This window comes from Diadema antillarum, unplaced genomic scaffold (assembly GCF_040938485.1).
Source record: "Diadema antillarum isolate AM-2024a unplaced genomic scaffold, OU_Dant_1.0 seq00000081_RagTag, whole genome shotgun sequence".
NCBI lineage: Eukaryota > Metazoa > Echinodermata > Echinoidea > Diadematoida > Diadematidae > Diadema > Diadema antillarum.
This window is the reverse complement of record NW_027271174.1, coordinates 577,319-601,640: the sequence shown is the minus strand read 5'-3', so window position 1 is coordinate 601,640 and position 24,322 is coordinate 577,319. Positions and strand designations below refer to the sequence as shown.

At 39.9% G+C, this 24,322-nt stretch overlaps 1 pseudogene; it reads left to right on the top strand.

Annotated features, from left to right (window-relative positions):
• Positions 1–10,046: 10,046 nt before the first annotated feature.
• LOC139726195 (NFX1-type zinc finger-containing protein 1-like) lies at positions 10,047–24,312 on the top strand (annotated as a pseudogene).
• Positions 24,313–24,322: the final 10 nt, after the last annotated feature.

Below are 24,322 nucleotides of genomic sequence, written 5' to 3'. Positions count from 1 at the left end.
ATCACACTAACATGAGTACGTGATGAGAAATGGCAAAGCAGTTGGAGCAAGGAGTTGAAGTTAGACCTCATAGCAACAGCTTTTAATTTCATTAAATTCTTAATTGAGCCTGCCAGAAAGTGAAAGACTGCATGAAATCGCATTGTGTTTGCATTCAGACTCTGTCATGTGAAGTTAACAGCAAACTGACTAGAAAGACTAGAGCTGATTAGTTTGCGTTTGTAATTCAATGTCATGCTCCTGTCCAAATCTAACAGTGTATTTGATACATTTGTGCAAAGTTTCGGGCTTATACAGTCATTCAGGTATAGACATAGGGAGATGATTTAAACCCTGACTTGATGGTTTGTCAATGTGATCAGATTGCATCACTCGGTACAGTTTAGTTATAATCATTTTATGCTGGGATAGCAAGAGAATGCTTTCATTGATGTCAAGGTTTTCAGCTTTGCAGAAGATTTGAACAAGGAGATGTCAAATCAATGTCGTTTGTATTTTTAAAAATCTCCTTTTTATGCAACATTTTGCTTTGTTTGGCTAATATATATGAATAGTACCTATGTTTAACTCTTGATAATGTCATATTGATATTTAAGGTGCCCATTTGAGGAAATATACATAATACTGTAAAACATGATATATTCGTGGCGTGAAATTTTCGCGAATTGGAGCTGACAGCCTTTTTCGCGGCATGAAATTTTCGCGAATTGCCACTGGCGTTCAATGCATGTAGTGTAGACAAAAACTTTCGCGTGCATTTTAATTTCACGAATTTTGGCGCTCGCGAAATTTGCGAAATTAAAATGCACGCGAAAATTTCTCGTTTTACAGTACAGTTACTCTCATCTGAGTCACCATATAGTGAATTCAGTTTATGACCTACATGTACCTAACAGTGTTGCTCCTTAAAAGGAATAGTAAAGTTTTGGTGGATGGATGGATTGCGATTTTAACTGTTTATGAAATAAATAGAAACCCCTTATGAAAAAATTAAAGAGCATACAATTCTAGGAGGAATTCATAATTTATTTGATGCAAATCGGATTTGAATGGCTGAGATGTCCAAAATCAAAGTAAAACAAAGTGGTCCTAGTTAAAGGTGGGTCCCACCTTTTACTATGACTGCTATGTTTTGGATATCTCAGCCACTCAAAACCAATTTTCATCAAATTAATTTTGAGTTCCTCTTTGAAGTGCATACTTTTTCATATTTCATACCAGCTTTCATGAAAGGTTTCTCATTATTTCACACACACACAAAAAAGCTGGACACTTGGAGCCCCGTCTAAACGAAAAGTTTACGATCCCTTTTAAGTTTTCAAATTATCCCTTGTTCAGGGAGCCTAAAAGCACTCCAAGTTAGCCTGAGCAAGAGCGAAAGTGATCGCACTTTGGATCTCGTCCCTCCTCTCTGTATAGCAGACCAGTCAGGTCTTCTTGGTTCTGCAGGAAGCTGCAAACTTTGAATATCTACATTGTATTTATGTCTTGACAAAAGAGCTTATGAAAGGTTCCCTAATTTGGGAATTGTTTTTGCCTATTGAGATGCATGTTCAATGGAAATTCGATATAAAGAGATCTGATACAACAAAATTCCTGATATAACAAACAACATTAGTTTCTCCCATGCCAATTAATTTATTTCCTTTGTTTTGTTTTGTTTTGTTTATTGACTACTGATTATGAACAAATTGTCTTGGTCCCAAGGATCTGGTTATGCTGAGTTGCCACTGTAGCACACAAGTATCTCCCTCATTGCCAATTTGGCACCTCTGCTGTGGATCCTGTCAGTGTGGGTTGCACTGTAAAATGAATCATTATTTTGACTAACTGTTGTATAATGGACACTCTGTGTGCACCTGAATATTTACTGAGATGGGTGTCCAAGATTCAATGTTTGGACACGAACAGACAGTGTCTACATAATATATTTTTCAACTCAAAATTCGTTTTCCGTGAGGTACATTATTATATCATGTGAAAGGAACTTATATCATGAGACACGCTATAATTTTGTTTGTTTGAAATATATTTATCTCACAAAGATTTGCTGTGTGATTATAACTATGGTTGAAACTTGCAAGTCAATTGTTATAGTTTCATTCATTCTGTATCATGTACTGTTGGAGGATATGAATGTGTAACAGAGGTATTGTTCATATGTATATAAAATGCTCAATTTTATGCAACAGATTTTTTCGTACATTTTATTTTGCTATTACATGTACAAAGTGTCTTGAATATCACAATTATGCCACATTGTTTTCATCTTGTTTTTAACCACTGTAAGAAATATGTCAATACCAGTGAACAAAATTTATCTGTCAGTGTACATGTAAAGCTAAATCTTTGTAAATATGTACATTTTTGTTTGTTATGTTCACCATTTTGATATGAAAATGTGGAAAATAAACTCAACAGGAGATTGAGTATTTATTAAAGGATATGCGTCATCTTTTTATTTTATTTGTAGTTCTTAGTAATTCAGTACAACGCAGTTTGTTTGAAAACGCGATACTAATCATTTTCTGTTCATGGTATGTCATACATGCAGGCCTACATGATTACATGTACTACACAAAATGCAATTCATCTGTTCTTCAGTAAGACTTCAATTCAGACAGTTCGTTATGTATGGCGATATTGATCGTCATACATTGGAATATCCAACAAAAACTTCGAAAAATCGAAAGTTCATGCATTTAAGTCTCGTTAGAAAATATTTGTGATCTCGAGAGTCCTAAATGTACACCCTATACAGTGTACCAAGGAATGAATCTTGTACATATCTTTTACAAGGTCTCTATGTGTGTGTGTGTGTGTGTGTGTGTGTGTGTGTGTGTGTGTACATGTTTTGCCGGGGTCATCCCGCGATCGCCAGCTAGACACCAAAACAGACGTTGGGGCAAATATGCCCTCAAGCTCTGTACAGAGCCCTGAAGGCTCTGGCTCAGTAGGATGAACAGCGCCACCTATACACAACGACGAGTACGTACAACTTTCGACAGGTTGTTCCAATAATAGCGTAGAGGAAAAAGGAAAGTGGGAGAGCAGTTTCGTCACGGTGACTTACTCGAGGTCGTTACCAATTCACTTATCCAGTGGCATTGTGCTCTTCTTGAATCGATGTTCATTAAATTTTGTAGGGCTTCAAGTTTGGGTCCTCCATAATATTCACACGTTAGTGAAATAATGCTATATACGTACAGGCTTAGCACAATTAAAGATAAAAATAGGTAGATCGCCGGACGTCAGACTTTCTTTCCTTTTCTCAATCACCATTGCGTCATTAGTTGACTGTCGCATTTGCAAGTTATCCTACCCAACTGCCTACAATTTATTCAGGAACCACGTTTTGAGGAAAAAAATTTAATCTTATCTGAAATTGTAATTTTCTTAATATGAAAATGCTGTCAGTCTATTCTAAGCTTTTGAAATTTGCCGCGGCTCATCGTCGATATAATACAATTTCAATTTCATTTTTTTTTTTGCATTTTTCGACAAAAATATAGGGGGGCTATCTATCTCTTTTTTAGGTAACACAATTCGTGGTTTTTGTGTATTATTCTCCTCTATACGGTAATACTGCAAACGGGAAGAAATGATTCTTTTCATGGATGCATCTCCTATATATCGTAACAAATACAGTTGCACTCTGATAGACCCTTTATCATTATTCTGACTAGTATGCAACCTAACTAGTTCCCCCTTTTTTATACTTCGTCATCGAGATTAATAGCCGCTCAAAAAGTCAAACATGCTTATTCATTAGTTTGATCTAAAAAAGAAATCAACCCCAAAACTTACTTCAAAGAAAGAGACAAATATTCCCACAGAGTGATATAAGAATACCAAAAATTTGATAAGAAATAAGGAAGGTATGACATTTCTAAATTTCACATTTTTCGGAAAACATTTCTTCACCAGCTAGTCCTTATGAATATTCAAATGAGCGTGTTGATAATACACTACCCTCACAATTTTCATATTATGTTATACACGTCGAAATTCGAAAAAAGAAATTGTTATTATAAACTGATAAAAGTAAAAATATATTCCCATAAAACCGAGACATATATCAGAGTTGGGTGGTTTTCAGACAAGTTTTATATTAGCTGGAATACGAGATTTTTGTCATTTCTGTGAAGGAAATGAATAAGCAATGGTGTGAGCATGACATCGTCAACTTGCTGATTTGAATGTTCAAAAGGACTGGTCAAGAAATGTTTTCCGAAAAAAAAAAATTGAAATTTTAAAATGTCATATCTTACTTATTTCTTGTTCTGATTCTTGTCATTTTTGTATCGTTCGGAAAGGAATATTTTTCTCTTTCTTTTGGAGTTTATTTATTTGGGGTGGATTTATTCTTAAGGATATTGTGGCTGGGACTTCGATCACATAATATGAGGGTGCGTATCATAGAACATCTACTGTATATAACGTATTATGACATCAGTTACCCAACATGATGAGCTAAATGTCTTAAGCTACGGTCATAAAGGTTCGTACGAACGATGCGTTCGTACGAATGTCACTATTCGTACGGCCGTCTTATGAAGAGAGGGTTTCGTACGAAGTTAAAACAAAAAATCTTCGACAAGACCATCGACCAGGCTACGAACTTACGGTCTACGAACGATCTATGAAAGCTGGTTTCGTATATACGGCCTTCTTAAGAAGATCTTACGAAATTGTTAAAAATCGTTCGTACGGCTTTCGTAGCAGCTCTTAATGGTATTTGTTACCGAGCCATTACTTAATTGTGCCTCTTTAGATTTGATACCAATATGATATTATTACTCGTTGATTATGAAACTGAATACAAGTTGCTGTGGAATGTTAGTACATGTAATGTATACACGATATACTTTAAATACCATATAATAATACTTACGTCATCGTGTTCCAACAATGAAGTGCTGAAATAAAGCAACAAGAATACTATGTAATGTTAAGGACGTGTATATCCAGTCCGCACCAGGGATATCGACAACTCCCTGTCTATATAGGCCTACCGGTATAGTATTTCTAAGATGATAAAAAAATGACGACGCCGAAGAGTTCCACCACATGATTCTTGACATCTGGGGAATGGGGGTGGGGGTGGGGGATATGGTTGACCTTTGAACCTCATCGGCTCTCAACCCCCCCCCCCCCAAAAAAAAGAGGAAATATTAGAGTATTTTTACTCTGCTGACAAGTTCCTATCCCCAACATTGGGTAGGTTTGGAGGCTTCCGAGTCATACAATGCTTGGCAGAACCATCCAGTTTTATTTTCAACATAGCAATATGAAACAGAGAATCAACACTAATTTTGATAGATATAAAATTACACGATTGATATATCACTAGAACGATGTTACTCGCCCAGGTAATAGACTGTCTAGGAATTAAGAATTATCATAGTGTCCTTGTTACGTCTCGTCTAGATGCAAATTAGTAAAGGAAGATTACTTGGTTTCTAGTTCCTATGGATTGATATGGTTCACAGTTATAAGTAGTGTGTGAAAGGAGCACTGGAATCGAGTGCACATCAGCATGGAGAGTTATCACGTGTCACGGTGTAAAAAAAAAAAAAAAAATATATATATATATATATATATATATATATATCTTGGTAAGCTTTTTCTCAAATAACGTGTCGTCGGGAGCTTGACTGAGGGAATGAAAAGGAAAAAAAGATGTTACATGAGATTAACATGTGACAAAATTTTTCAAAACTTCCTTTTCATAACTTCCGCATATCTGTGTCTACGATTTGATTCTACTTAAGTCAACTTATATAGGTTCCCACTTCTGATCCTTAATATTTCGAAAACTATACATCAGAAAACACTGTCATTGATATGAGTAATAGTGTACAATTTAGTTGGAGGTGATTTGAATATGAGAGCATGAATCAGTTTCGTTAATTTCAATGTTAAGTTCCAGATATTGATCAAATTTGAACCCTCTGTACAAAATTGAACTTTACACAAGAACCAATGATGTGTATGTGAGTGTGTGCTTACAATGACCCTGGACACCGGACATGACTATCACCTGTTCAGAGCTCTGCTGACTAGCTTCTGGGTAATCTGGGCGCTTGCTCCAAGCCACATGAATGCTTTATTGATAAGTTGTGATGGATTGCCCTGCTAGTCTGAATTCATAGTAAAGGGTAAAATGCATGCACATGACAAAAATAAGCACATGCTTTCGTGTGCTTGCATACACTGCATTCAGGATGAATAAAGACTAGCTGTGACAGTGGAATTTCTCATCAACATGAAATAGAGCTTTCCAATCCTGGCCACAGTTCAGGACCATTGTTAGGGTGTTAATGACACACTGCCATACACACCAATTGACCCCTGTGCTAAATAAATTTGTGCAGAGGGTTGAAAACAGAGCAAAATCTGAAACCTAGCTTCAAAATAAATCTTGAATTTAATGAAACTCATTCATGCTATCATTTTTGAATTACCTCCAACAAAATTGTACACTATTCAGCTCATATTGCTCATATCAGTGTTATCTGATAATCTTATATAGTTTTTGAACTATTAACGATCAAAAGTGGGAACTTCCGTTTCGTGTAACACCTAGTATATAGTAGCCTTTTACCGTAGGCCTAATGATCTACACACAATAGTCTATGTTTTGTTATGACCCCGTCTTGCCGTCTGGTTGGCGCTCTTGACGTGCCTTACTTGTTAGTCAAGTAAACGAATTTCTAGTAATTTTAGTTGACTCTCACTTTCATTTTGTTGCCTCCCCTCGGTACACCTTATTAGGGCTCGCTGCTTGCTCAGCACCCCCTCCCCCATGCTGTTGCTATTTCAATTTTTTTCCTTGCGTTATCCCTCTTTTGTTCCTCATCTTGTTTGATGTTGCCTCCCTATTCATCCTTACCCTTCAAAGGTTGCCCCGCATGGTCCTCAGGATCATTACTGACCCTCCTCTGTCTTTTGTCTGTCCACCCTCCTGCTCTGAACCCCCTCCCTTAACCTGTTGGGTTCCTTGCCCATGATCTCCTACCCTCCCCTTTTGTTTTCTTTGTTCTGTGTCCCTAGCCCGTCCCTGACTGTTCTTGTTGTGTGAAGTCCTTATTGTGATTGCTTTCCCTACCTGTTTGTCATTTTGCCTCCGACGAGGATTCTGCTAGGATCGAAAGCTCAGGCCCCTTTTGATGTTTGACTTCATTTTACTCCATTGGCTCGCCACTGTTGGATAAGCAGTTTTCAGCATTTTTTTTTTTTTTTTTTTTTTTTTTTGCTACAATGGATTTCTAGTATGTCATTATTTCTATGTATTTCACCGTCTATCATACACAGCAGAGCTGGTCCTTAAACCAGACACACTGCCATATTTTAACTGTTTTTGTGCCTATCGTTACGTGATTAAGATCTCACTGCAAAACATTTAATGTGTTTTTCACACTTAATATGAAATAAACCAATACATTTCACATTTCACTCTACAAACATTGAATGTAGGCCGCTATTACTTTGTTGTCGCTTGTAACCGCACCAGTAATTTGGTAAAAATTATAACCCTGTACATACACGGGTCAAAAGTTGTACATCCGTACATGACCCTTTGCACATGGTTTTATAAGTAATATATGGTTGATGATTATGATTAAGACATTACATGACAAACGTTACGGGGCGGGGGCAGGTTTTTAAAGCGAAATAGTCAATAGTGAAAATAGTATCAGCGAAGCGGAAGTGGGCGAAAACTATTATACCAGTGCGTCTGAATCACACACTTCGAACTGTGTAATGTGTGAATGCACATAGAATCATTTTGTATCTTAAGTGCGTTATAGATACTAACGGGGTCAAAATCAAGTATAAGGTAAAAGGTGATGATGAAGTATTCCTTTAATCACAAGAACTGAATTCTTCATTTATCTGTTTATGTTATCAAGACTCGTTTACTTTGGTCAAACTAAACAATATGTATATGATACATGCATCATATACATAGGATACACGTGCACAGTCATGTAGACTATGTGCAGAGCTGCCACTCAAAATGATAAAGCGACTGTAAAACGTGCTCGACATTTAAAATGTTGCACATAAGTCTGCGATAACTAACGAGTTCAATGATCAAACTGAAAAATGCGCCAAATAAAACAAAGACTTTGGACCATCTTTCTGTGTACTGACTTCTCTGAGCTAGTTGACAACGGATAAGTGCCGTTTCTCTTAGTGAAGCTTCACTCTGTTTAAAGAAAGAAGGAGTAAAACAATCACAGTCATGTTTGATTTGAGGAGGCTTAAGAGTGGGAGTTCCAACTGGCTGTAATTATTCACATAGTTCCTATTGATGTACAAAAAAAGGGGGAAAAAAACTACCGGTGCATTTGTGCCTTTGATGATCGATGTTCGATGCCGCCGTCTTGCTGAGCAATCTCAAGACTCATTTTGATCGTTAACATAACGTTGGCTATATTTTGCTTGTTTATTTATCAAATGAAATGAAATATCACTTAATGATAGAGTATACAAAACAAAAGAAGTTTGTGAAAAAAAGTGTAAATCAGAGCTGTATCATGTGAAAGTTTTTAAAACTGTACCATCCTGAAAAGCCGGCTTTATCACTTTTACAATTGATTTCCGCAAATAAAACTGATGTGGAATAATCTGCAAGTATAATTCTTTATTGACAGATATATTATGAAATGAGACAAGAGTCAATTGTCTTTGACCCACCTTTCATTAGGATTGCTTTGTTTTACTTTGTTTTTGGATATCTCAGCCATTTCAAAACGGATTTTCATCAAATAAAGTTGGAATTCCTCATGGAATTTTTTTAAGTGGTTTCTAAGTACATGTATCTCGCCAAAAAAAAAAAAGAGCTAAATCCTCACCTTAACCAACACTATACCATTCCTTTAAGAGAAGTGAAGATAGCTTGAAGTAAAGTGTTGAAACAAGATGTGTAGACAACAATAAAATACCAATTACTCTGTGAGTGGCATGCACATATGGAAAACAAAACAGGCCCGTAATGCGGGTAATAGGGATGATAAAGACGAATGTTTCTCATCTTCTTTACGAGGTTTCGAAATGCTAAAAGAATGCAGCATTTTCTCGTTTGTTGTTGTTGGTTTTTTTCTTAACTTTTTTTTTGGGGGGGGGGTGGAAGTTAATGAGACTTTAACCACAAAGAGAGGTGGCGCGAAATCATTTTAAATGTTCAAGGCTATTTCTAATAATCATTGCCGCACTGTAATCAGAATGAAAACTATGAGAAGGACATAAACATTGATAAAATTGGAGTTAACGTATATCGCATTTGTTTTTGTTTGAATGTCGATTGTAGCTTATAGCGTCTTTTGGTTTTGAAATGAGAAAGAAAATGATTTATTTTACCTACATATCCCGTTCGTTTTAGTACTTCATTTCTTATGTCATTAGTCACGGTTGACATCATTGTGTGTATGTGTGTGTGTGTGAGTCTGTATGTGTTCGTAATTTAGTATGAAAAGGACGATTAAGATTAATCGAAGCGGTCATACCCTACCTTCATTCTTTTTTCGGGGGGGGGGGGATGGTCAGTAAAATCTGTCATACAAGCGCAATTTCACTCCGCTCCGATTCTGACATGTTGAATCATATCAAGAGTTTGTTTGCAAAAACCGATAAATCCATTTTTGAAGATTTTGAAGTACAGTCTCTGTCATAAAGTACAAAATAATACCTTTTAAATGATATATTGGTCACTACATATAAAGGTGCATTTTTGAGGTTATGGTCGAAAGAAGCAAAAATGTTCTTATTATTCTTTTTATTTTTCTTGACCTTTAATCGCAAATATCTCCATTTGGCAAATATGGACTTATCGTTTTTTTGGCGAACAAACTCTTCATATCGTTATGTTGACTAAACATGTTTGTATAAGCTCAAAATTATTCATCTAAGAATTAAACCAATCGAAGCAATCTATAGCAGATAATGAGTCTTTACCAAATTGCCTACAGTTTCTATTAACACGTGGCAAATTAGATCAACGGAGTCATTCTATGTTTTCCGCCGGGCCCGACTATTAATGCTAAAAAATTGAACGATTATCGTCTTCTGATATTTGCTGATCGCGTGACATGTTTTCAGTTGTTTCATGTTTTTATCATATTTATTTTGTGGCTGACGTCAATTCGTGCTATATTCAAGCAGTTGGAATTCCCCAGCAGTCACAAAGGGTATATAGGCTGGTTTGACGCTGCAATATTCTGCACAGCGAAAACTGTATCATCTGGGGCCTGGTTTGCCGCGAGGCTCCGCCGCTGATTGGCCACCATTATGCTCGCGGCCCCTGCCGAAAGGAACGGAACATTTTATTGTTCAATGTTTGTTCGTTTCGACGTGCCGGGTAAAAACTGTAAATATAGCAGAGTCTGCAGTGGACTTGGAAATCGATGTACGAGGCATTCGGATATCATATAGATATCAGAAATAGCGATGATTTCGGTATGTAATAAATTATGTTCAAATACAGCCAGTTGCACAAGTCGCCAATGTCGGTGCGTTCAATGAGCGTCATCTCCTGATCTCTGTAAAATTATCCTCTGCATGATCTGCATTAGAAGGCATCGATTCTGCTTGGTAAGTAAAATCTTTGTTTCTGTCTGTGAGTTTATCTATTTTTTATTTGTTAGGAGGGAGTATATGCACTTATACTGTCATGGCCACTATCACAAGCCTTTGAAGGACAATTATAATGATAGATAAAATTTATTATGTACCAGTTCCACTTATAGAGTAAGATGCTCAAAGATAATGAAAGGGACAGAGAGCAGGAGAGAGCACACCACTCGATGGTGTGTCCCGCTACAACAAAAGGAGCTATCAGTTGCGAGAAGTCGTTTTTCTGTTAACGGTATGACGTTATTTCCCCATTCTCTGCTTTTCATTTAATACATGACACGATTCACAGACAGACAGACAGACAGACACACACACACACATACACCATGTCCCGTGTGGAGAAAGACCGTGCATTCCCGTTAAAACGAACACGGTTTTAAGGAAATAAAAATCAACATCGCAAAATTATCGGATCTATGTTCTGTTGCTGTTTATTCGTTCGGTTATAATAAAATAACGGGAGTCCACTTTAGTGGGTTTAAAGGGGAAAAGTAGAATGCTCGGTAGAGAGGTAATCCGTTTGGCCTCTTCAAACTAAAAGTTTTAATGTTCACCTATAATATAAGCGCTCAGTCTTACTTTTTGTTCAGTCAACCAACCACACATTAAGTATGTAAACTATGTGCAGTCTAATTTCTATCAAACTTTCGACATGACGAAATGGCTACCCCCGTTATTAATCCAATTAGACAAATTATTGTACTTTATTGTTATCCCTTCTATTCAAAGCCACACAGCTATCATTCGACAATTCATATCTATTTACTTCCAAATATGATACAGGTCATTTCATTTTGCTGTTTCAGTCGATCATTTTAGGGTAATGTAATAAGAAACCCATGTACAGTATTAATTCAGCTGTATATTCGTTTTGTCTTCTTTGAACTTGCAACATGTGCATTAGCGTATATGCCGATTAATATCTTAAGGTAGGCCTATACATTTTAAGCGTGCAACATAAACATCCACTTTATACTGCCTGTAAACCAATTCAGGTAATATTGATGTTTTCTCTTTAAAAAAAAAAAAAAAAAAAAAAAAAAAAACTCACTCAGTTTAATATGCCGTTTTATTACTTCAGGCTCCTTGGATTTGTGAGCCCAGTTTCCCTTCTGGAATTCTGACATGCATAATAGTACAGCACTTAAATGAGTTCTGGTTTGTTTGTTTGTTTGTTTCTTTCTTTCTTTCTTTCTTCTCATTTTTGGTAACTTGCAACCCATGTATACACCGTAGCTTATGAAGATGCGAAGTGCAACCCTTTCATAATTCCTTCATAAAAGGAAGGATTTTGCCTATCCCATGTATGTTATTGACAAAATTATTAAGTATCATTGCAGATTAAAAAGTCAAATAATGCAGCACGTGAAAAAATATATTTCATATAGTATACAAGTAAAAAGAATGCACTTTGCATACAACGTATTAGAATCTTCCATTTTCTTATGTAGAATTTAAGACACATCCGCGCCCATGCAGATACAGGATACAAGCCGACACACACACACACACACACACACACGTACATGCATATGATTTGGGGATTTTTCTTTTCTTTTCTTTAAGACGATCTTGCTTTCCAGACAGCCACTGTTTGTGGACGTCATTATGGTCGTCTCAAGGAGGAAAAAATTCACAATCATTTCAAGTGAATTTATAGGAATAGCTTCATCACATACTTTATAAATCCAGTCTATTACTAGGCAGGCAAAAAAAAATTACCTCACGAATATAGGATCCTATCAATTCCGGGCATAGCCTGCTATAGACGTTATAGACAATGATAAAACGAATGATTACTCTCTAAAAAATCGGGTAAAAATGTTCACTCTTCCTTTCATTTTATTTCATTTTATTCCATTTCCGACGAAAATTTACAATATGAAAATTGCATATAAACAAAGTGAAGTTATTCAATCTTGAAGGAGTGAATAACAGGAAAGAGTGAATTTAGAGTGAAATAGGAGTGAATTTTGAGTGAAAATGTTCATTTTCACTCATGTGAGAGTGCCTTTAGGAATCACACCAAAATCTTGAAGTGATCCCTGAGGTCACTCCAAATTGAGTGGAAATAAACATTTTCACTAGATTTTTTTCTTTTTTTAGAGAAAGAGAGAGTATGTTCAGTGAAGAGGTAAGTATTTTCTTACGTGAAATATGTAGTGGTGAGCTCGGTGTCATGTCCGACGTTATGATAAATCATGTTTACATCTGAACCTCATTATCCAGTGATGGCAAGTCCACGAAACGACAGTCATGATAGGAGGCGTGGCAGAGAGAGAAAAGGTAGACGCCAAGGTGGAAGGGTTCTTGAAGAGACAGAACGAGGAAGAAGACGCCATCCAGATCCCCTTCGGGACCCCGAAGTGGAACAGGGAGGTGCGGGTGGTTCCAGGAGAGGGGCATCACACTTGACTAGTGGTCGACGAGGCCATGGGGCAATACATGATCCTTCCAGGTACATTTCAGTTGGGATGTTGCCTCGCTTTCATCAGTCAGGCACAGGCGCAGAAAACTGCGCCTGTCGAAAAGCGCCGATTTCTGCTATCATGAATATTATAATGACAATACCCATCATGCCACGCGATGCTCGGAGTGTAAAAGGCATGGAGAAAATTTAGGTGATGAAGACACCTAATCGATATTAATTTCGTACGAAAATTCTAACCTTGACACTTTTCTGATATTTCCTCTGTAGTAAGCCAAATACCTAATCTTGCATAATAATCATTTCTAGGGGAATAAAACCTTGACATCTGGCGTAATTCTGGTCGGAATACATAATTAGGTAAATGTTTTTTGAATGACCACCGGTTTGCCCTCTTTTTAGCCTTGTGCAACAGGTGTTGGCTAGTGTAACAGAAATGTACTCCTTCCTATCAGACCTTCCTCTCTCCCTTCTCCTCTCTCATCTCCTCTCGTGGCTTCTTTCCCTTTCTCTCCCCCAGCACAGCCACCTTCCATCTCTCAACGCATCATCTCTTTCCCCCTCTCTCTTCTCTGTGGTACTCTCCCCGGCAGGTTGGGTTCTTATCTCTGTTGAGTAAACATATAAGGGCAACAGTTTAAAACAAGGAAAGTGTTGTGAAAGTGCGGCCAGGCTCTCTGTGGGGCCTACCTCGTACCTCCCTGGTCTTGAACTGACCATGGGCAAAGCACAGAGGCAGGGGCTATGCGATAGGTATTGCAGTTTTAGATTAGATTCCAGAGAGACAGAGTTATACAAGAGAGCACATATAGTTAAACATGAGTTATCAGAGTTAATTGCAGATGATTCTGCAAAGGAAGCAGAACAGCGTAACATCGTAACAGCAAGGTAATCCCAATGACTCCTACTTCGTTCTCAATCTCACTAGCCTATTTCTTGATTTATAAATGAGCTATGGTCAGTGTGGAGAGACCTATACAACGCATGGTGTTTGTTGGTGAGAGCGTGTGGCTCTGGATGTGCCTGATGCATGCTGTATTTCGATATAATTATGGTGATACAGTGCAGTATACACATACATACTATCGTGTTTTGGCAATTTGTCTTGCATACAGTACTTAGTGCACTGCAAATCATTAAAAAGCAGTAACGGGCGCCTGGTACACAGACGATATCAATGGAACCGACTGTTCGCGGAAACTACGAGAATCGATTGTAGCGGGCACACTTGCTCGGCGCTCGGGCGGATAACCCCAAAGTAGCAGTTTTCTGCGCCTGGCGGGAGGCGCAGTTTTCTGCGCCTGTGCCTGACTGTTCATATTGAACATAACCGAAAGTGAATCTTTCTTTTTAAAAAAAGGAATTACAAAGGCTTGCGATGGTCATACCACGTATACGTTCCTTTCGCTTTATTTCATTGGAAGGGTGTCTAATGATAGGCCTGATAAGAAGAAAATACAACGGCAAAACTTTTAACGTAGTAACTGATAGCTTTGGATAAAAGCAGAATGGATCTGTACCTGACTATTGCTTCGGCTAAACAATGGTATTATTTCTTATCTTTGCTGTTTGCATTTGACTTTTTTTAAAGTTCCATTTTGTTTCGCAGTATTTCACATATATACATTTTGGAAATTTAACCAGAAAAATCGCAGATCAACGTAAATTTAAGTCTCGTCTTCATTCAATATAATTTTTCCATTTATAAAGTGCATATTATTTTTGAGGATTGTCAGTAAACATTACAGTATGCAGCATGACAAACCTGTGTATGTTTCTTTGTTTCCCACTGACATTTACATCTAGTACCCATTCCAGTGGGGGCCAACACAATCGGCATCGTAACTTTCGACCAATAAGCTCTAGATTGCTACAGGACATTCTTCATAAAGATCCATCCGAGGCAGCGGTGGAGCTTAGTTCACTCAAGGGATGTGTAGAAGCCAGTTTCAATGAACCCACAATGGATGAGGAAAGGCAAAGGCTTATATGGCGAAGTTTGGCATATATCTGTGGAACCATTGGCGCAGATCATACAGTCAGCATGCTACTCACCTTGGTTTCTGACTCAAAACTGCTTACGCTGCATCTCCCGACCTATCTCATCAGACTAAGAAGTTTCGCAGACGAATATGTCGATGAAATACAAACTGTCCTAACCGACGTCTTCATCGTGTTCAAAACAATGCTACAGAGTTTGCCGAGTCGAGTGACAGATGTCAAGGTTCCCTTCACTCTACTGGTAGACGCCGTGGAAGGATTCAAAGAAGTATCGCCAGATCTCTACAAGCATCTAGAGTCTATCAAGACTGACTGATCACACCAAATCGATGCCCTCGAAAAGGAGCAGAACAAAAGACGTCAATTGGATCGCGCCCTCAAGAATCCTCCTCCAGATAATTTTCGTGAGCAAGGCATCTTCCCTACCGCAGAAGAACTTGAGGCCGGGTATCAACCCTTCCTTCGGCCTCATATCAGGAAAGGCGTCTACGCGGATGGATATCACTATCTGGATGTGCAGTTTAGACTCCTCAAGGAAGATTTCATCTATCCGTTACGTGTAGGCTTCTCAGAGTACTTTGCCTTCAAAAGAGAGCACCCCAACAGCAAACCCAGAATTCATGACATCCGAATATATGAAGACGTGAGATTTGTTCGACCTATTTGTGATTCTTCCGGTGTCTCTCATTCTATGTCCTTCAAGACTCCACCAGGAGTTCGATGGGAAACAGCTAAGAGGCTTATGTTTGGGTCTCTCGTTCTCCTTTCCAGCGATGACTTCCAGACATTTTTCTATGCAACAGTGGCCAACGGAGATGTAAAGGAACTGGAAGCCGGCCGTGTTGCTATTCGTTTGGTCGATCAAGGAGACGCTTCCGGTCTGTTAGGAAGAACTTTTGTCATGGCAGAATCTGCTGTTTTCTTTGGAGCTTATCATCCAGTTTTGCAGGGACTTCAGCGAATGCAATCCAGTTCTTTGCCCCTTGCGAGATACATCCTCGGCCTCCGTGAAAATGCAGACGTGCCACTCTATCTGGGGACAAAGTGTGATGAATTACCAGAGCACACTGAGTACAAGAAAATGGACATATCCCCACTGTTTCATAACAAACGAAGTAATCGCTTGAAACTTGGACGGCAGCGAGATTTTGAGCAAGCAATTGAAGTCACGAATGATGATTCTTGGCCGAATGGCGGTGATGTCAAACTTGATCCATCACAACTTGAGGCAGTGAAGACAGCACTCACCAACGAACTATCCGTTATTCAGGGCCCGCCAGGAACAGGCAAGACGTATGTCGGTCTCAAGATCGTTGAAATCCTTGTTCGGAATAGGCATTTATGGTGTACTCTAGAAGATCCTGGACCCATTCTCTTGGTATGCTATACAAATCATGCCCTTGATCAATTCCTTGAAGGTATTCTAAAGTTTCTTGAAGTCGGTATTGTAAGAGTTGGTGGTCGAAGTAAAAGCAAAGCACTCGAGAAATTCAATCTTCATGAACTACTTCGTGGTAGCAGAAGACCTGACCCTGATGGAAACCAGGAAAACTATATTGATCGAAGAGTAAGGCATCTCAGAAAGGAAGTTCGTACTGCAAAGAATATCGTGGAGCGCATGCAGGCGCGACTGGCTGGAGCTAAAGCGGGGATCGTCAACGAGTCTGAACTTTGTCACTATATGTCATGGACGCATTACAATAGTCTCCTCAGACTTTGCAAGTTGAAGACGGTTGAATCGTGGATGGTGGAATGGCTTCTCTGTGAGTGTCAAAGGTACTCCGACTGGACGCAAGGACTAGAAACACGAGAGGTAAATGAAGAAGGGGAGGAGGTATTTGAAGATACGGAAGAAACGACAGTAGCCAACAACAGTTCTCAAGATACTGAGCAGGCCAAAGAAGAAGATCAGGAGGTAGCGGAAGAAATGACGGAAGCCAGCAACAATTCGCTAGATACAGAGCAGGTAAATGAAGAAGAGGAGGAGGTAGCGGAAGAAATGACAGAAGCCGACGGCAATTCAATAGATGGTGAGCAGGAAAGGGACCCCACAGAGGCAGAACGAATGATTGAAGAAGACTTTGAGACAGAAATGGATGGCGAAAAGGACGACCTCCCATTTCTAGGTCTCGATCTCTCCCAAACAAAAAGTCAACTCAAGAGGTACATTTCCCAAAAGCTGCTTGGAACAGATAGAATTGAGTCAACTGCCATTAACGAAATTCTAGATGTGTGGCAAATGTCCCCAAATCAACGATGGGCACTGTATCACGAATGGCTTAGCGAGTACATCGAAGATCTTCATATTCGTCTGCCTGTCTATGAAAACAAGTATAAGCAACTGTGTTTACAACTAGAAGAAGCCAAGGACATAGAGAAGGTGCAAGTGCTCCGAGACGCTACCATCATCGGCATGACGACAACTGGGGCTGCTAACAAACAACAAGTACTTCAAAGAGTGGGACCAAAGATTGTGGTTGTTGAGGAAGCTGCTGAAGTACTCGAGGCTCACATCACAACTGCCCTCCATTCTTCTTGCCAACAGCTCATTCTTATCGGTGACCATCAACAACTCAGACCCAAGCCAAACGTCTACATGCTGGCAAAGAAATATCATCTGGACATTTCCCTGTTTGAACGACTGATCAATAACGGATTCCCGTACACACAGCTACAGCTTCAACATCGAATGCCCCCTCAGATTGCGGACGTCATGAGGAAACACTTTTACGATGTCCTCGATGATCATGACTCTGTGAAGAAATTTGAGAACATCCGAGGTGTAACCAAAAATATGTTCTTCATTGATCACGCACAGAAACAGGAATGTAATGAGGACATTCAAAGTCATTCCAATTTGCATGAAGCAAAATTCCTGGTTGCTCTGTGTTATTATTTCATACAGCAGGGATACAAGACACATCAGATCACCATCCTCACACCCTACACAGGGCAGCTTCCTCACTTCAAACAAAGAATGACGCGCGATAAGTTTCAAGGAGTGAAGGTGACTTCCATTGATAATTACCAAGGAGAAGAGAATGACATAATTCTCGTTTCATTCGTCAGGAGTAACCACGATGGTAAGATTGGCTTTCTGAGAATCTCAAATCGGCTGTGTGTCTCCTTGTCAAGAGCGAGGAAAGGCATGTTCTGCATTGGTAACTTCACCATGTTCGCTGAGCACAATGACTTGTGGAAAGAGATTGTGGAGACTCTGAAGAAAACCAACAGCATCGGGGAGTCATTGCAGTTGAAATGTGCAAACCACCCTGACCAAGAAAAAAACAGCAAAGGACTTTGAAAGAGTCCCAAATGGAAGCTGTACCCAGCCATGTGAAGCTAGGCTAGAATGTGGACATGTGTGCCGACAGCTTTGTCACCTTACTGATAGAGATCATGTTTTGTACAAATGTGAGGTACGGTGTCTCAAAGCCATCTGCACTAACAATCACACTTGCCCGAACGTGTGCTCCCAGCCTTGTGCCACTAGCTGCTCTGTGATTATCGAGAAACTACTGCCTTGCTTGCACTCATGCCAAGCGCCATGTGGACAGAGAATATCTGATATCAAGTGTAATGAGCCTGTAGAAAAGACTCTACGATGTTCTCACAAGCGCATCCTCCCTTGCCACGAAAGTCCTGATTATCTTCATTTGTCGTGTGACATCGTCGTCACTCGGCGGCTCGGATGTGGCCACACAAAAAAGGGAAAGTGCTGTCAGCAAGGCAAGTGCGAGGAAATCGTGAAAAAGACATTGGATTGTGGTCACACTTGCTATGAGGAGTGTCACAAGGATCCCAGCAAAATAAAATGTTTTCAAGAAATAGAGCGAACCCTTTCATGTAGACACAAGCAGATGTTTCCATGCCACAAAGATATTAACTGTATCGTGTGTGAAGTTCTAACGAGGAAGACTCTCTCGTGTGGGCACAAGATGGAAGCAAAATGTTGCGATAAGAGTCAATGTCAGCAGCTCGTATTGAAGATACTTCCGTGTGGTCACTCTGAAATGGTGAAATGTTTTAAGGATCCAAAGAAAGTGCTGTGTACCTCAGAATGCCAGAAACTACTTGCATGTGGTCATAAATGTCGAGGTAAATGCGGAAAGCCCTGCACGGAAGAGTGTGGAGAAATGATAACCCGAGATGACTGGCCATGTAAGCACAGAGTGACGGTCAAATGCTCTGACAAACCCAGTGCATGTTACGTAAAGTGTGACGCAACATTGCTATGTGGGCATTCTTGCAAAGGTACATGTGGTGAGTGTAATCGAGGACGTTTCCATTTGCCTTGCACAGAACATTGTAAGAAGATGCTGATTTGTGGACACAAATGTACACAAAAGTGTGGGACGCCATGCTCGTCGTGTCAACAGAGGTGTCCACAGAAATGCCGTCATGACCAATGCCGTTATCCTTGCAGTATACCTTGTGAGCTCTGTTTGAAGCGGTGCAAGTGGAACTGTCCACACTTCAGTTGCTCTAAGCTATGTTTCGAACCATGTGATAGACCACCGTGTGACGAACCCTGTCCTAAGAAGAGGAAAATATGCGGACATCCCTGCATCGGTCTCTGTGGAGAGATTTGCCCGACGCCATGTAGAGTCTGTGACAAAACCGAGCTGGAGCAACCCTTTTTCGGAACCGAAGACCCGAGTGTATCAAGGTAAACATTTATGTATACCTTGTTAGCGTATCAAGGCAATCACCTCCCCCTCCCCCGTCCCCGACTAAATGCTGGTTAGAGAAAAAATTAGAGTTAGGGTTAGGTTTAGGGTAAAGAGTTTGGGTTAGGTTAGAATTTGGTTCAGGGTTAGGATTAGGGTTAGGGTCAGGGGAAGGGTCCGGGGTAATTGCCCATTGGAAAATTACCCTAGACCTTGTAAGAAGTCCTAAATCCTGTTATTTTGTCGCAATTTGCCCCAGACGTAATCGTCAGGAGCACGACGCAGTCACCAATTTCAGCAATAATTTCTTTTAAACGTGCAATCGAATGAGAATTATCGTACACGGAATATTCACAACCTCGGTGAAAGATGCGATTAATTGTGAACTGACTTAACGTGTATAAACTTTTTCAAAGTTGATTCTTAACAGCGTTGAAATCATGGTGTATTTGTCAGTATAATCAAATGTATATATATATATATATATATGCAATTTAATTGATGTCTAGGAAACTCATATCTGTGACAGAAAGTTACTAGGGCATTTTGTCATTAGGCCTATAACCATAATCAGGATTATTATCACTGCATAAACCTTTGTTCCAATTCAACATCAATAAATAAGTCTCATTTTAGTTTATGAAATTAGATGTAGGATTAGATAGTGCTTACCATCGATTCTTCATCATGTCGGTGTCTAAATAATAATTGCCATAATGATTTGCCATCACAATTTTGCTTTTATGAAAAGATACATCAAGCTTGAGGACTGCGGTCATGTCTTCGAGGTGAAGGAACTGGATAAAAAACTTGGATATCAGAAAGAAAAGACAGCAACCGCATTGACACAGTTCAAGAAGATAGTGGTAAAAACTTGTATCAATCTATCTGATAAGACCGCTACGTAACCATGGTATATTTATCACTCTAATCATGACTACATGTATAATCAGGTGCTTCCCAATTTCCTCGTTTTGAAATGATAAACTTGTTGAAATTATCGACGAAAGGGAATCGTGAAGAGTTAAATGCGGGCCATAAACACAACGAAGATCATGTGCAGTTACAACGTTTGTTGTGAGGAGAACACATAGAGGGGGACATGGGACGAGATGATTAATTAATTAATCATTTAATCAATATTCTATCTATACTGAAGTAACGCTAGTTTCCAAACTTTGAAATTGCGTCGCTCTGTTCACGCTGGAAAATGAGTTCTTATCAGTCTAATAAGTCATTAGAATGGAGTAATCTTTATAGAGAAAAATGTGCAGCTCGTTCGAATCGGATTCATCTGGCGTTATGTCAGGAATATTACTCATATGATAGATTTACACTTTCCTTTGGCATTCTCTCCTTAGAATTCACTGACATTTACTACTACCATCGCTTTATCAAACGATTTTTTTTTCTTTCAACCGACAGCCTTGGATAAACTGTTCCGAAGTGTTTCACGAAACTAAAGGACAGTGTGTCTTGAATTGAATAGGATATCCTCAAATCATATAGAGTTTGACGGGTGTATACCGCGTCATTCGAGAATATGCAAAGATTTTCTTCATAGCATAATACTGCAAAAGATATTTTGATATCGAAAATAATATGCAGAGTACGTAAAATATTTGCAAAAAAGAAGCTGAAATTGTGTTTATATGTTCATTGAAGGTACCTTCTTGTCCGAGATGCGGCCAACTGATACGGGTCAGTAGGCGATACGGCTCCCTCCTTCACACCTATCGAAAGAGTCTACGTTGCGCTGTTGAGAAATCCCAAGAGGACCTCGAGAATGAGATGGCTCAAACAACAAGGAAGATCGACAGCCTGACCCGTCAGCCTCTAACCATCAGGGAGGAGAGACACCTCCATGGTCTAACTAAAAAGTCATCACTTTTACTGGGATGGGCGAAAGACATTGAACACGTGACATCAGATCATAGCAAGGGGGCGATGTCTCACCTCCCCGATCATAGAAAAGGCATCTGTCTCCGCGTTAAAATGATCAGTCGCGTACAGTCGTGCAGCGGTTCATACATTCGCAAGTTCCGAAATTACATGGCATGCAACGAGGTAAAGGATGTCGAAACTGTTGGAATGTTGGTGGAGGCGCTTCAAACCAGTGTCGATGAGGTTGAGGATTTTCTAACCAGAGACACTGTCGAGCTAACCGAGCAGGAGATCCAGGATACGGAGACTGAACTGAAAAGGCAAATCATGCTCAAAGAGTTCCTGTTGCTTCTTATCGAAGAAATAAAGGACACTTCTGAAATGGAGAAACTCGTATCCATTTTGACATCTGCGACTCGGTTAGGGAACAAACAGTGGAGATCAGCTGATGAGCGTTTGACTAAGCTATACCGGAGGAATGGGTTCGTTCGGTCAACTTACCGTTCTCTAGGCATGGTGCTAGGTGACTCTTCCGAGCAGATGTCAAGTCATTTGGATGCCTGGAGGCAGTGTCCCGTGGGCCATGCACTGAGGAGCAGCGAGTGCAAGTCAAACATCTGCCCAGCATGCGAGGACGAAAAGAAAGAGAGTGAGAGAAAACGAAGACAGGAAATACAACAGGAGAGAGGAAGGGGACGAGGACGGGAACGAGGACGGGGACGAGGACGGGGACGAGGACGGGGACAAGGAAGAGGGAGGGGTCGTAGTCAGAATCGAAGAAGATAAATTCGGACTCATTCTACATTCGGAAAAATGAGAAAATATTTTGTAGAAGACGTATTGTCGAAGTAGTTACGCCAACCAATGGGACTTTGACTTCTTTTGTCCGGTTGAAATGCTGATCCTATGCGTCAACCAGTTACTTTAAAGGGGAAGTCCGGACGATTATCAGCCGTTTCGTGTGTAAAGAACAATATTTCATGAACCTATTACCCTTTTCCCGACGAGAAAAGACCATCAGATACATTTACTATGATTTTTTTTTTTTTAAATAAGGTAATTCTTCATGTTCGAATCCGTCGCGAGCAGCCCTTCGTACTATCTGTCCCAGGATGCATTGCGCGTGACGTATCAGGCGCAGTTTCCTCAGCTGAGAGCACCGCGAGAGAAGCCCAGCTACCGTATACGCATCGATCTCCCATTGCACTGCTGACTGCGGGCGGTATCTGCATGCCTGAGCTGCATAGGTGTGCCTTGTCGGCGCTGCTGCAGGAGACCGTACACCGATTTAGGAGTGCAGAGACTCCAACCCAAAGTACATTCTGATCTGGAGATTCTCCCGCCTGAAACCCCTAGCAAACGGGAGACTCAAAGTTGATGTGTGCGAAGCGCGAAATTCCCAGGGTTCTAGATGCTCTCTGGTGCTATCTAAGGCTTATTTTTTCAACATACGATAGAAATATGTAAGAAATCCTTTCCAACGGGAGACAAAGAGCCAGGGCGGGAGAAATTAAATCTCAAACGGGAGAACGGGAGATTTTGCAAAAATGGGTTTTCGGCGGGAGATCTCCCGTCGAAAACGGGAGAGTTGGAGTCTCTGGGAGTGCTGTTGCCAAACGCTGTATTCCTTTATTCAAATAATCTTCGTTATATATCTACATAAAATCTTCAAAGATTAATGTAAAATAGTTGCAATGCTATAACATTTTCGTTTAAATTGAAATATGTATGTATTATAATACTGCCGTACTTATTAGTGTCCACCCCATCACTTACAATGCATTAGCTGTTGTCGGGCTGTTCAGGCATACATTTACGTCTGCTGCTGCCAAGTGCTATCACAATCCGCGATCGTTTTTTCGACTTCTGAGTGTGAACAATCTGAAATCAGTCTGTCAATGTCAGAATTATTGCCTCTTTTGTTGTCCGAGACTGTTGAAAAGTGTGTCTGACGGTGATAAAATACGACAGTATACATGTAACTTGAACCGCGGAAGAAACGCCAGCGCCAGCTTGGTACCGCCGCCGCGCCGCGCCGGTAACTACGACCAGCAGCCCAATACACACAGCGTAATGGGGCTGCGTGTTGTAGCATTCAGGATCATGATAAGGTAGTATCGTGGATAAATATCAATTTAAAATCGAAATATTTCTTCAATTTGAAGACTTACTAGTAAAGTTGAAGTATTGACAGCACCCTAACACTTGACACATCGGCATTTTTTTAATGAAGCAATAGATCATGCCGCGTGCATCCGCTGTGTGGTCAGAGACTGTTGAGCGGTACGCTACTACCGCTTGCTTGGCCCGTATCACCGTTGCTCAAGCAGGGCTCCCCCGAGCCAGCTGACGCTCCAAGCAAAAAGCAATGTGAGGATGATACGTCACGCTGTCACGTGATCTTTCTCGCCGACGTACAGAAATCGAACGGTTACGATTCAAAATTAGTGATGCTAAAAATCGATTGTGGCGAGTTGGGAGGGTCTTTTTCAATGAAACTTAGTCATTATGGTCCTTTATTTATGTAGATTTGGGTTAATTTTTTTCAAAATCGTCCGGACTTCTCCTTTAAGACTTCAATGTTGGCACTTATAGAAGGGTCAATTTTTACTTAATATTACTCCGTCACATGACTTCAACAAACTGTTTAAAGCATGTTTTGTTTTGTGTTTTTGTTTTCCGAACTGGCTGCTGTGAA